The sequence below is a fragment of the Mus caroli genome, unplaced genomic scaffold (assembly GCF_978045245.1).
Source record: "Mus caroli unplaced genomic scaffold, Mus_caroli_1 scaffold_14, whole genome shotgun sequence".
In the NCBI taxonomy this organism is placed as follows: domain Eukaryota; kingdom Metazoa; phylum Chordata; class Mammalia; order Rodentia; family Muridae; genus Mus; species Mus caroli.
In genome coordinates, this window is record NW_028227269.1 from 40,246,451 (window position 1) to 40,257,126 (window position 10,676).

A 10,676-nucleotide genomic window follows, 5' to 3' on the forward strand; every position below is an offset into this window, starting at 1 on the left:
TTTAAAGAAATCACTCAGCAACGTTCCAATTTGTTACAGGAACGCCCATGCAGAGCAAAGTGTGGCAGACAGAGCTGTACCAGGAGTGATTAGAAATGAATAGTCTATAAAAGGTGACTCTGCAACCTTGAAATGGTGCCACTGGGGTGTATCATGAATGTGGTACTCATGCCTATGCAAAGATTTGTAATTATCAAGCACATGTTGTAGAGTATAATTTTCTTGCTATGGGAAAAATCAAATTTTTCATGTCTCTTAGCTCAAGCACAGCTCACATTGCTTTAATGTGCAACAAAGGTGCTATATACTCAATTTTGCAGGTTGCCTCTGAATGTCAACCAATGCCCTGGAAATGTCCAACAGAATCTGAGTGCCAGCCCCAAACAGAAGGTCTATCACCCTGGACAACTGTGTCTAGGTTTCATTTCCAGGGAGAAGCCATTGCATTTCCTTAGGGAATGAGCAAAACTTTTTAGTGGCAAGAAACAAAGCTAAAAATAAAAATCCTCCCAGAGAATACAACAGGAACAGGCAGCACTTAAGGGCTTCGGGTTTGGTCATAGATGGGGCCCTGTTTCAAGAGATAATGAGATTTCCTTATCCTTGATAGTCTAAGGGCAAATGAAAAAGAAAAGATGGTCACAATCTGGGCCTCTAGAACCCATATCTGAAGAGACTCTGTCATTGCCTTCTGATACCCAGTGAAGATGTAACTCTCATTCCTTAGCACCTGCCACATGGAAGTGCCCTGAAGGGCTGAACAAGTTAAGCCTTTTATATACCTCCTTTCCCTTTTTAGGAAAAGCAGAGGCAGTAGTTAAACCTCCCAATTATAGCAAGGCCAGCTCCTATCTTCAAACAGATCATTATGCACACATAATCTTCCCTTTTATCCTAGAAATTTCTTCTTCAACCCATTTCTTCATAGTCCTAGGTACAGAAGGTCAACCAGAGTTCTCGTCAACCCAAATTAAATAGATCAAAGGCAGAACTACATGTTTCTCTCCCATTTGCCAACCTCCCCCTTCAGTTTGCATTCCTCAGTTGTCATTTTAAAATGCAAGATGAGAAAGAGAACCTGTTATTAACCTTAAAACATAAAATGGGAAAAATTAATCTGATAAGAAATGAATTACTCATTCTACCAATTTGTGACATAAATATCTGGTATGTGTTTGTCACAAGCTGAATATTGATCTTGTTGTATGTGATAACCTTGGCTCAAGACAAGCCCCTGCCTCCTGCACCTCCCGTACTGCTATAAGACAGAACAACAGCTAAAAACTAGGTGTGTTAAAGGCTTTGGAGGAAAATAGCTCAGGCAAAGGAGACTGCGATGGTGAGAAGAAGGTCTCCCTGGAGGTGTGAGCTTTCACAAGGACAACAAAAGAAAAAAGTGCTGCAGGGCAAGGGAGAAACATTTTCAAAGATTGAGTGGAACAAACGTGGCATGCTTAGTAAGCAGCAAGGTCAATGTGACCAGGGATGTGTGTGTGTGTGTGTGTGTGTAGGTGATAAGAGATGATTGAAAGAGAGACTTGGGTCAAACACCACAGGCTCTTGGAGTTTGAGGGTCTTTCAATTGCAGTCCTGTTATTAGAGTGAATTATACTAGATTTAAAAGGAAGTTAGGAGGCTGGGTGAGTTATGGGAATAGTTATTAAGCGCTGAGATGACCCAGCAGTTAAGAACACTGGCTGAGCTGGGTGTGGTGGCACACACCTTTAATCTCAGCACTTGGGAGGCAGAGGCAGGTAGATTTCTGAGTTTGAGGCCAGCCTGGTCTACAAAGTGAGTTCCAGAAGAGCCAGGGCTACAGAGAAACCCTGTCTAGAAAAACAAAAACAGAAAAAAACAAAAAAAACAAACAAACAAAAAAAGAACACTGGCTGTTCTTTTAGAGGACCTGGGCTAAATTTCAAGCACCCACATAAGGCTCACAACTGTCTATAACTCGAGTTCTAGGGAATCCAGTGTCCTCTTTGATAGGGCTTTAGCATTGGTGATGTCATTTTGTCTCAGTCTATCAACAAAGGTCCTTATAAGCTGCCAGTGGTTCTTGATTCTTCCAGAAAATGCACTTTGCATCAAGTTGTATCGGACAGATGCCCCCATGATTTTACTTCTATCTGCAGCCAATCAGAGCCTGACCAGCTAACCTCAAACTTTTCAGAATCAGAATTAGGGACAATATGAGAGAAACCTGGAATTACTAGACTGGGAGTCCAACCAGGCCTGCTGGGCTCCAGGACCTTTACTCTCTGATGCTAAATTCAGAGGCAATCAGGTCTTTGATTCTCTTCCATGTGTTTTTTTGTGTTTTTAGTTTTGTTGCTGAGAGTGGAGCCCAGGGCCTTCCATGTGCTCTATCACACAGTCATGTCTCCAGCCTAACTGATTTTTATATGTTTTGGGGTTTTGTTTTGTTTTGTTTTGTTTTGTTTTCTTTGTTATTATTGTTTGTTTGTTTGTTTTTGGCTGTTCCTTTCTTAAAAATTTCTTTTGTCTTTTTATTTTTACAAATTATTATTCTGCTTATCTGTACATGTAGAGGTCAAAAGATAACTTTGTGGAATACATTTTGCCAAGGTTTGGGCAACAAGCATTTACCTGCTGAGCTATTCATAAGTCCCTGAATTGTATTTTTCTACTTAGTTAATATATTCACTTTATATCTCAGTATTGGCACCCTGTCTCTTCACAGTCCCCTCCCCCTCACAGCTTCTCCCCATATTCCCCCCACTCCTTCTACTCTGAGTAGGGGGAGCCTGAAAGAGGCTTTCTTTACAGTCAGAACAATTGGCTTTTGAAGGCAGACTTTTGAAGGCATCTTCAGGCTATGTGATTCCCCCCAGTTTTTTATGCAGATATTGCAGAAAAGAAGATGGCTGCATTTTCTCACTTCAGTTACCTTATGTATTCTAGTTACTTTTTTTATGTTGCTGTGCTAAGTACTACAATAAAATGCAATTTGAAGAAGGGACTGTTTATTTAAGCTTACTCATTATAACCCATCACTTAAGATAAGAACTTAAGGCAGTAGCTTGAAGCAGAAATCATGGAAAAACTCTACTTACTGTCTTTCTTCCCCTAGCTTGTTCAGTTAAGTTTTCTATTCAGCCCATTCCACTTGCCTGTGAATTGTACCACCCACACTGGGATGGACCCTCCTAAGTAGAATAGCAAACAACAAAATGCTCCCCCAGATATTTGCCCCAACTAATTCCATGTTTGGGTCCTGGAAAATTGACTAGGGCAAAGAGGAAATGAAGAAAAGAGCCACACAGGCAAACATACAGAAAAGCTGGGATTGGGTGGGCCGTGCATGCAAATGTTGATGCATAGATCTTATACATCTAAATTGAGGAGGCAGGTGTATTGTGCACAGCAGAATGACTAGACAGGTATAGCTAATCTCAGTAGGAGGTCCCTACAGGAGATCAGTCGTAGCCTATAAATATCAGGGAAGAGGAAGCTGTGGTTGATAGGTTTTGCAAACACTAGGCTTAGCTACAGATCACTCATTCCTAGCATCCATACTTGGACCAAAGGACATTTTTTTTCTGTTCCTTTGAGCTTCACTCAGAGGTGTTCTCATTTCCATGGGTCTGAGGCATTGGAATCCATTACATGTCTGTGTTTTTGTCATTCACTCAGGACTTCATCATCTTCACACAGATATGTCCACAGGCCAACCTGATGGAGAAAACTGAGGTTTCTGCCTTCCCAGATAGGTCAAGCTGACAAGCCAGATTAGGCAAACCCTTCAATAGAGTTAATTTCAATGGCTTCCTGGAGCACATGTTGCAAGTTTCACAATCTTAGTCATATTCATTCTTTTCAATTAAGAAAAAAAAATCCTCTCTCCACTGAGTGCTTACAAAAAGAGACCTATCATTACTGCCCCCAAAAGACCCATCAAGCAGCTGAAAGAGTCAGATGCAGCTACTTACACCCAATCCATGGACAGAAGCTGCTGACCCCTGTGGTTGAATTAGGGAAAAGCTGGAAGAAACTGAGGAAGTGGGTGATCCTATAATTAACCTGGACCCCCAAGATCTCTCAGTCACTGGACCACCAACCAGGCATACATCAGCTGATATTAGGCCCCTCAACACATATACAGCAGAGGACTCCTGGGACTGGGTTCAGTCATAGAAGATGCACCTAATCCTGAAGAGACTGGAGGCCCCAGGGAGTGGAGAGATCTGATAGGGTGGGGAATGAGGGGTGGGGACACCCCTGTGGAGATGGGGGAGGGAGCATGGGGAGAGAGGAGGTATGGGATGTGGAACAGTCAGAGGGTGGATCTCATCTGGAGTGGGATAAAATCTGGAGTGTAAAAAAAAAAAAAGATTAAATAAAATTTTAAAAAAAATCTTTTTCATTTTAGGTTTACAGGTGTTTTTTGCCAGGGTATATGTCTGTGTTCTTGGAGTCCCAAAGAGGCTGTCAGATCCTCAGGAAACTGGAATTACAGTGAGTTGTTAGCTGCTACATGGGTGCTAGAAACTAAACCTAGATTCTCTGCAAGAGCAACAAGTGCTCTTAACAGGGTGGCATTTCTCCAGCTCCACATTCTTCTTAATAATAAAACTTAAAAGTCCCCAAACAAACAAAACCCTTCTGGTTTCAATAATATACAGGAATACCCAGAATAAAGATATAATTTCCCAGTCATCCCCGTATTGACCCGTATCCAGGTAAAGAAACCACTGAGCACTAATCAATGGCCTGAATGTGGAAGTGGCCCATATGACTTTGAGGAATTATGTCAACAGGAGCTTTGTACTTCTATAGGCTAGAACAGTGATGAAGAGGCTGCAGATTCAGCTTTGTTTGTTTGTTTGTTTGTTTGTTTGTTTGTTTTTTCAAGTGCTGGCCCTAACACGATCAGCAGACCCAGGGAGTGCCTAGAGCCACAGAAAGTGACCGACTTTCTGTCTTCTCAAGGCCAGTGCTTGAACTGGAATCTTAAGTATCAATACACAAACTGTCCATTTTTTTCAGTTCTTTTACTCTAGTTTAGAGTTATTTCTAATACATTTCCTTAAAAAGAAACATTTGTGAGGCATTCTCCAGTTTTTATTGTCTTCTAAAGCTGGACGCATTTATTCTACAATCCAAGTCTATTATGACTTTTGCTTCATAATATTTACCCATGTTTCCTTTTCCTCTACACTACATGGAAAAAAATTTATCATGGAGCAAGTGAAGTTCAAATTGTAGAACTCCTTCCTTACTGGTCCAGACCTCTATTCGAGACCTTGGTAATGATCATACCAAGGTGATCTCAGGGAGACTCAAAAGAAGACACTTTGGTACAAATTAGTATAGAAGGTGATGTTTGTCCCAGTGTGGTGGTTTGAATATGTTTGGTCCAAGGAGTGGCACTAATAGGAGGTAGGTGTGGCCTTGTGGGAGGAAGTGTGTCACTGTGGGTATGGGTTTTGAGAAGTTAGTCTTTTTCTGATGACCTTCAGATCAAGATGTAGAACTCTCACCTCCTCTTTCACGGTGCTTGCCTGGACCTGCCATTCTCCTGCTGTGATGATAATGGACTGAACCAAAGAACCTGTAAGGCAGCCCCAGTTAAATGTTGTCCTTTATAAGAGTTGCTTTGATCATGGTGCCCAATAAAACCCATGGTGTCACAGCAATAAATCCCAAGATAAGACACACATCATACCCTGTGTTTGCTGCAGTTAGAAATGCAGGCATTTGGGAGGAGGTAAAGATGATGATGACTTTAGTTTATACAATTTCATGTAATTATAGCACTGACTACTGTCTTGATGTAGAAACATTTGTAAGAATTCTCTTACCCACTCCACCACTGAGTACTGGGAGAGCTCTGAGCTGCCATGGCTGACATTGCTAGGTACAGGGAGAGTGAATAGTGAAAGGAGAAACAGAATTAGGACCTGCAAAGCTGGTCTATGGTAAGTAGTCTTAATTACCATATATGTAAAAACTATTAATTGTTCACCAGTATTGACCAAGCAATATTTGTAGTTTATCAACACTTAACAATGCTTTGTCTGCTTCATAATTGAATATCATATTATAAACAATATCTACTTTACATTAAATTTTTATTTGGAGATGTATATGTATACCTTAATGTGAGCTTCCTACCTTGCTCTACATAAGCTTTAAGTCCCACAAAACTGCAATTGTCAGTGTGCTTGCTGAAAACTGAGCCTTAGCATTGATGGATCTTACCTGGACTAAACAGCTTAGAAAGTGGTCTGCTGGGGATGGGAAATGGTTTCTTTAGTGACATGCTTGCTGTATGAGCATGAGGACTTGAGTTTGAGCCTCAGCATCTCTATAGAAGTTGAGTATGCTGATGCAGTCTCTTTAGGTTCTAGGAAGATGCAGATACAAAGATCCCTGGCATTTGCTAGGCAGAAATTCTAGCTTAACTAATGAGCACCAGGTCTGTCCCACTGAGAGACACCATCTCAAAATAATAAGGTGGAAGGCTCTTGTGGAATGACACCTGGCATGGCTTCTGCCTCCACACCTGCATCCTGCATACAAATGCATACACATGAACACACAAACACACACACACACACACACACACACACACACACAAGCACCAAAACTAGATGAGTAGTTGACATCTTTTTCACAGGAAGCCAACAAAGACATCCCTTAGGGATTTGTCAGAATGATCCCATCCATTATTTTCTGCATGCTCTTTGGTTGCTTGTTTTAAGGGCCTGTTCTTACCACCTGTCAGCTTGATTGATAGCACATATTAGGTATACATGGTGGTTAATATTGATTGTCAACTTGACAGGATCTAGAATCATCTAGGAGATAGGCCTCCAGGCAGGCCTGTGAGAGATTCTCTAAATTAGATCAGTCTCTGGGCATGCCTATGACAAATTATCTAGATTAGATTAATTGAAGTGCTGAGATCCACCTAAACTATGCGCTGGGATTCTGAACTGAAGAACAAGGAGAGCTGAGCTGAACGCTATCATTCATCTCTCTCAGCTTCTTGACTAGACAAAATAGGACCAACTGCCTCAAGGCTGTTGTGGCTTCCCCTGCTACTGGCCTGACCCCTGGAAGTATGAGGAAAAGCGAACTCCTGCTTAAGCTGCTTCTATCTTAAAAGCATCTTATCAGAATGGCAAGGAAATTATCCCACACAGTAGGGATAATGAACTTTCTCTACAATAAACCTTGTGGAGGGTTTTAGAGAGTTGTGTTTTTTATCTTTAAGGCGTTTATAGAGTACTTAGGAAAACAAGATCAATAAACATGGAAAAATATAGGATAGTCCGTTTATTAATTTCCTGGCTAGGATTGTATATCATACTCCCATTGACTCCTTCTTCGACATATATTCCAGTCAGTCTTCTCTCTCTCATCTCATTGGCTGATATAGCCTTCCTATTGGAAGATCAGCTATGGATCTCAGTTTTCCTCTTAATCCTGCAGTTCCTGTCAAGCAATCCCTAAATATGGTGGTTAGAGCCACCAAACCCTTTCATTGTTTTGTCTTAGGGTTATCATTGGTGTGATCAAACTTCATGACCAAATACATGTTGGAGAGGAATGGGTTTTTAATTGCCTTACACTTCCACATCACTATTCATCATCGAAGGAAGTCAGGATGAACAGGACAGGAGCCGGGAGGAAGGGGTAGATACAGAGACTATGGAAGAATGCTGCTTACTGGCTTGCTCCTCCTAGCTTGCTCAACTTGCTTTATTATAGAACTCAGGACCACTGGCACAAGGATGGTCACACCCACAATGGACTGGAGCCTCTCACATTAGTCACTAATTAAGAAAATGCCTTACAAGCTTGCCGACAGCCCAATGTTATGGGGGCTTTTTCTTCAGTTGAGGTTTCCTCCTCTCTGGTGACTCTAGCTTGTGTCAAGTTGAATAAAACTGTCCCTTGTCAAGTTGACACACAAATTCCTCATTGTTAAGCAACAACCCTTTCTTTCTTGTTTATTCCCAAGATCAAATATTAATATTGATATTACAATATAAAACATTTTACAAATTTAAAAAGTCCCACAGTCTTTAAAAATTCAAATACTTAAAAACTCAGTCTCTTTAAAATATCCAATCTCCTAAAATCCAATGCCTCTTAACTGTAGACTTCAGTACACTTTACTATGTCTTATCCCAGGACTGCATCATCGTATGATCTAGAACTTGGAAATATACTTATCAACAACAAAGGCTTCTACTTTCTCATTCAAACTGAATATATGCACTTTAATAGTTATTAAATAAAAACAGAAAGCATTTTTAAAATAAATTATGTATTGCAGCTTTCTGACTCCACGAACCTGATGCTACATGATTGGTCAACATAGTCAGTGCTGCCTGTTTTTGCATTTGCATTCTGAGAATTGAACGTAGAAGGAATGGAAAGAACACAATTACACATGCAAAGGAGTCTTCACTCCAAACCTGAATGATGTTAGCACTCTCCCTGGGAAATGTTAATTGCCCCCCTTGTCTTCTATTGACCAGAGCTTTCTTTTTTCCTTTTCTCCCCTTTGTAAAGATCTATGGGCTCTTTGTGAAGTCAATTTGAGAGGGAATGTTTTCTACTATGTGCCCAAAGGGTAGAAATATCACAGCCTTGAGGGAAAGGATAAAGCATGGGAGTTGGGGAGAAAGACACCCTGAAGCTACAAACCAGAAATGTTACAGACAGAGTGCTCACTGGAAAACCAACTTAGGAATCTCTAATGGAGGATAAAGTTGTTGTGGGTTTGCACCAAAGTGCTAGGATAATGAACTCTTATTTGGCTTCCTTACTTTGTCCTCAAACATTTATATTTTAAAATTACTTTAACCTTTAAGACAGAAATAGCCCAATGTCCTTCAGTAGAAATTATATTACCACAAATGTGCATTTACGAAGTCTGTTTTCTTCACACATTCTCTATCAGATTAAGTAGACACTTTAAAAGGCAGCATCATCAGAGCCTTATAAAAATGTGCATGGTGATGCCCTTTATGACTAGAAGGGCAATGCAGCAATAGGATAAGCAGAGCACTATTTCCAAATGATGATGCTTCTAAATCTGTGCCTCCTACTCTATGAGGACCAGAAAGAAAAAAACACACTGTAAGGGCTTCAGGTTCTTCTTTTGGAATATTTGTAGCACCAGCCATCAATATATTTTGTTTTCTAGCTGTATTACCTATAGACGCAACACAAATACTTTTGAAAATAATATTTTTTCTTTTACATTTAGACTTCATGGAAAAGTTAAGGTAGAAGACAATCACTTAGGTATAACTTCAGATGATATCCTAAGTAAATTTTTTTCTCTCACTAATGAAAGAGTAGTCTATCAAAAGAGTAGTCTATCTTATCAAATCTAAATTTATTCTTATAGTTTCTTAGAGAACTTTGAGCAAGTTGGCAAAGCCTAAAACTTCTAGTTATAGGAATGCAGCATATATAGTAGACTAATATTGTGATGGCTGGTTTTTATGTCAATTTGACATAGGCTAGAGTCATTTAAGAGGAGGAAACCTTAATTGAGAAAAGGCCTGTAAGATTGAGCTGTCGAGCATTTTAGAAATTATTGATTGATGGGGTAAGGCAAAGCCCATTTTGGATGATACCTCCTCAAGGATATTAGTCTTGGATTCTATAAGAAGACAGGTTGAGCAAATCAAGAAGAGCAAGCCAGTAAGCCTCATTCCTCAATGGCCACTGCATCAGTTCATTCCTCCATGTTCCTGTCATGTTTTAACTGCCTGCTCTGACTTCTTTCAATGATGACAGTGATATAGCTGTGTAAATGAATTAAATCTTTTCATCTCCATGTTGCCTTTGGTCAAGGTGTTTCATCACAAGGTATTTGATTTGATAGGTACCTAAGTCAAAACATTGATGGAACCCTGGCACAAACGTTGGTGACTGCAATGACACTGGTTTTGTCCTATAACACTGACTTTTATTAGGCTGCCTCATTGATATTGTTAGGGAAATATGACAAGATACTGAACGCTTTGGTGTTTTGAGATATTTCTTCTAGAAACATGGCTGAGAGGATGAAATTCATTCTTGCTGGTGTTTTGCTTGTGGCTGAACTGATGTAAGCCTCACTGTTTATGCACATAACTTGTTAACAACAAGTTTTTCAAGTCAGCAATCCTGATTTGAAAAGCAAAGCACTTGATAGCATTCAGCACATGGCACATAACAGCTGCTTAATAAGAAACTGAATCCAAACCCATAAACAGTTCCAGAATTCTACTGTGTAGTATAATGGTTGCTAATCAGAACAAAGATAATGTGCTGCTATTGAGTAGTTTCTTAAATGTCCTGTTTATCATGTTTGTACATAGTCTGTGCATGCCCAGAGAATTGTCTGCAGTGATGGAATGTTTCTATAGTTGAGTGGTCTAACCTAGTAATCACTGTAGTCATAGCCTCATGTAGTTGTTGTGCATTTAGCCTTTTTCTGGCACAACTGAGAAATTCAGCTCTTCATTTTATTTCATATAAATAAAATAATTAAAGTTTAGCTAGCCATATAAACAGTTGTTCTTATATAGTATTGATTGGTACATAAGACATTGAGATATTTTCTATGAGCAAGAGAAGTGCTCATAACCATTTGAATTCTTAAAACAGTTTAGAAAGAGAATCTTTTTTTAGCTATTTAT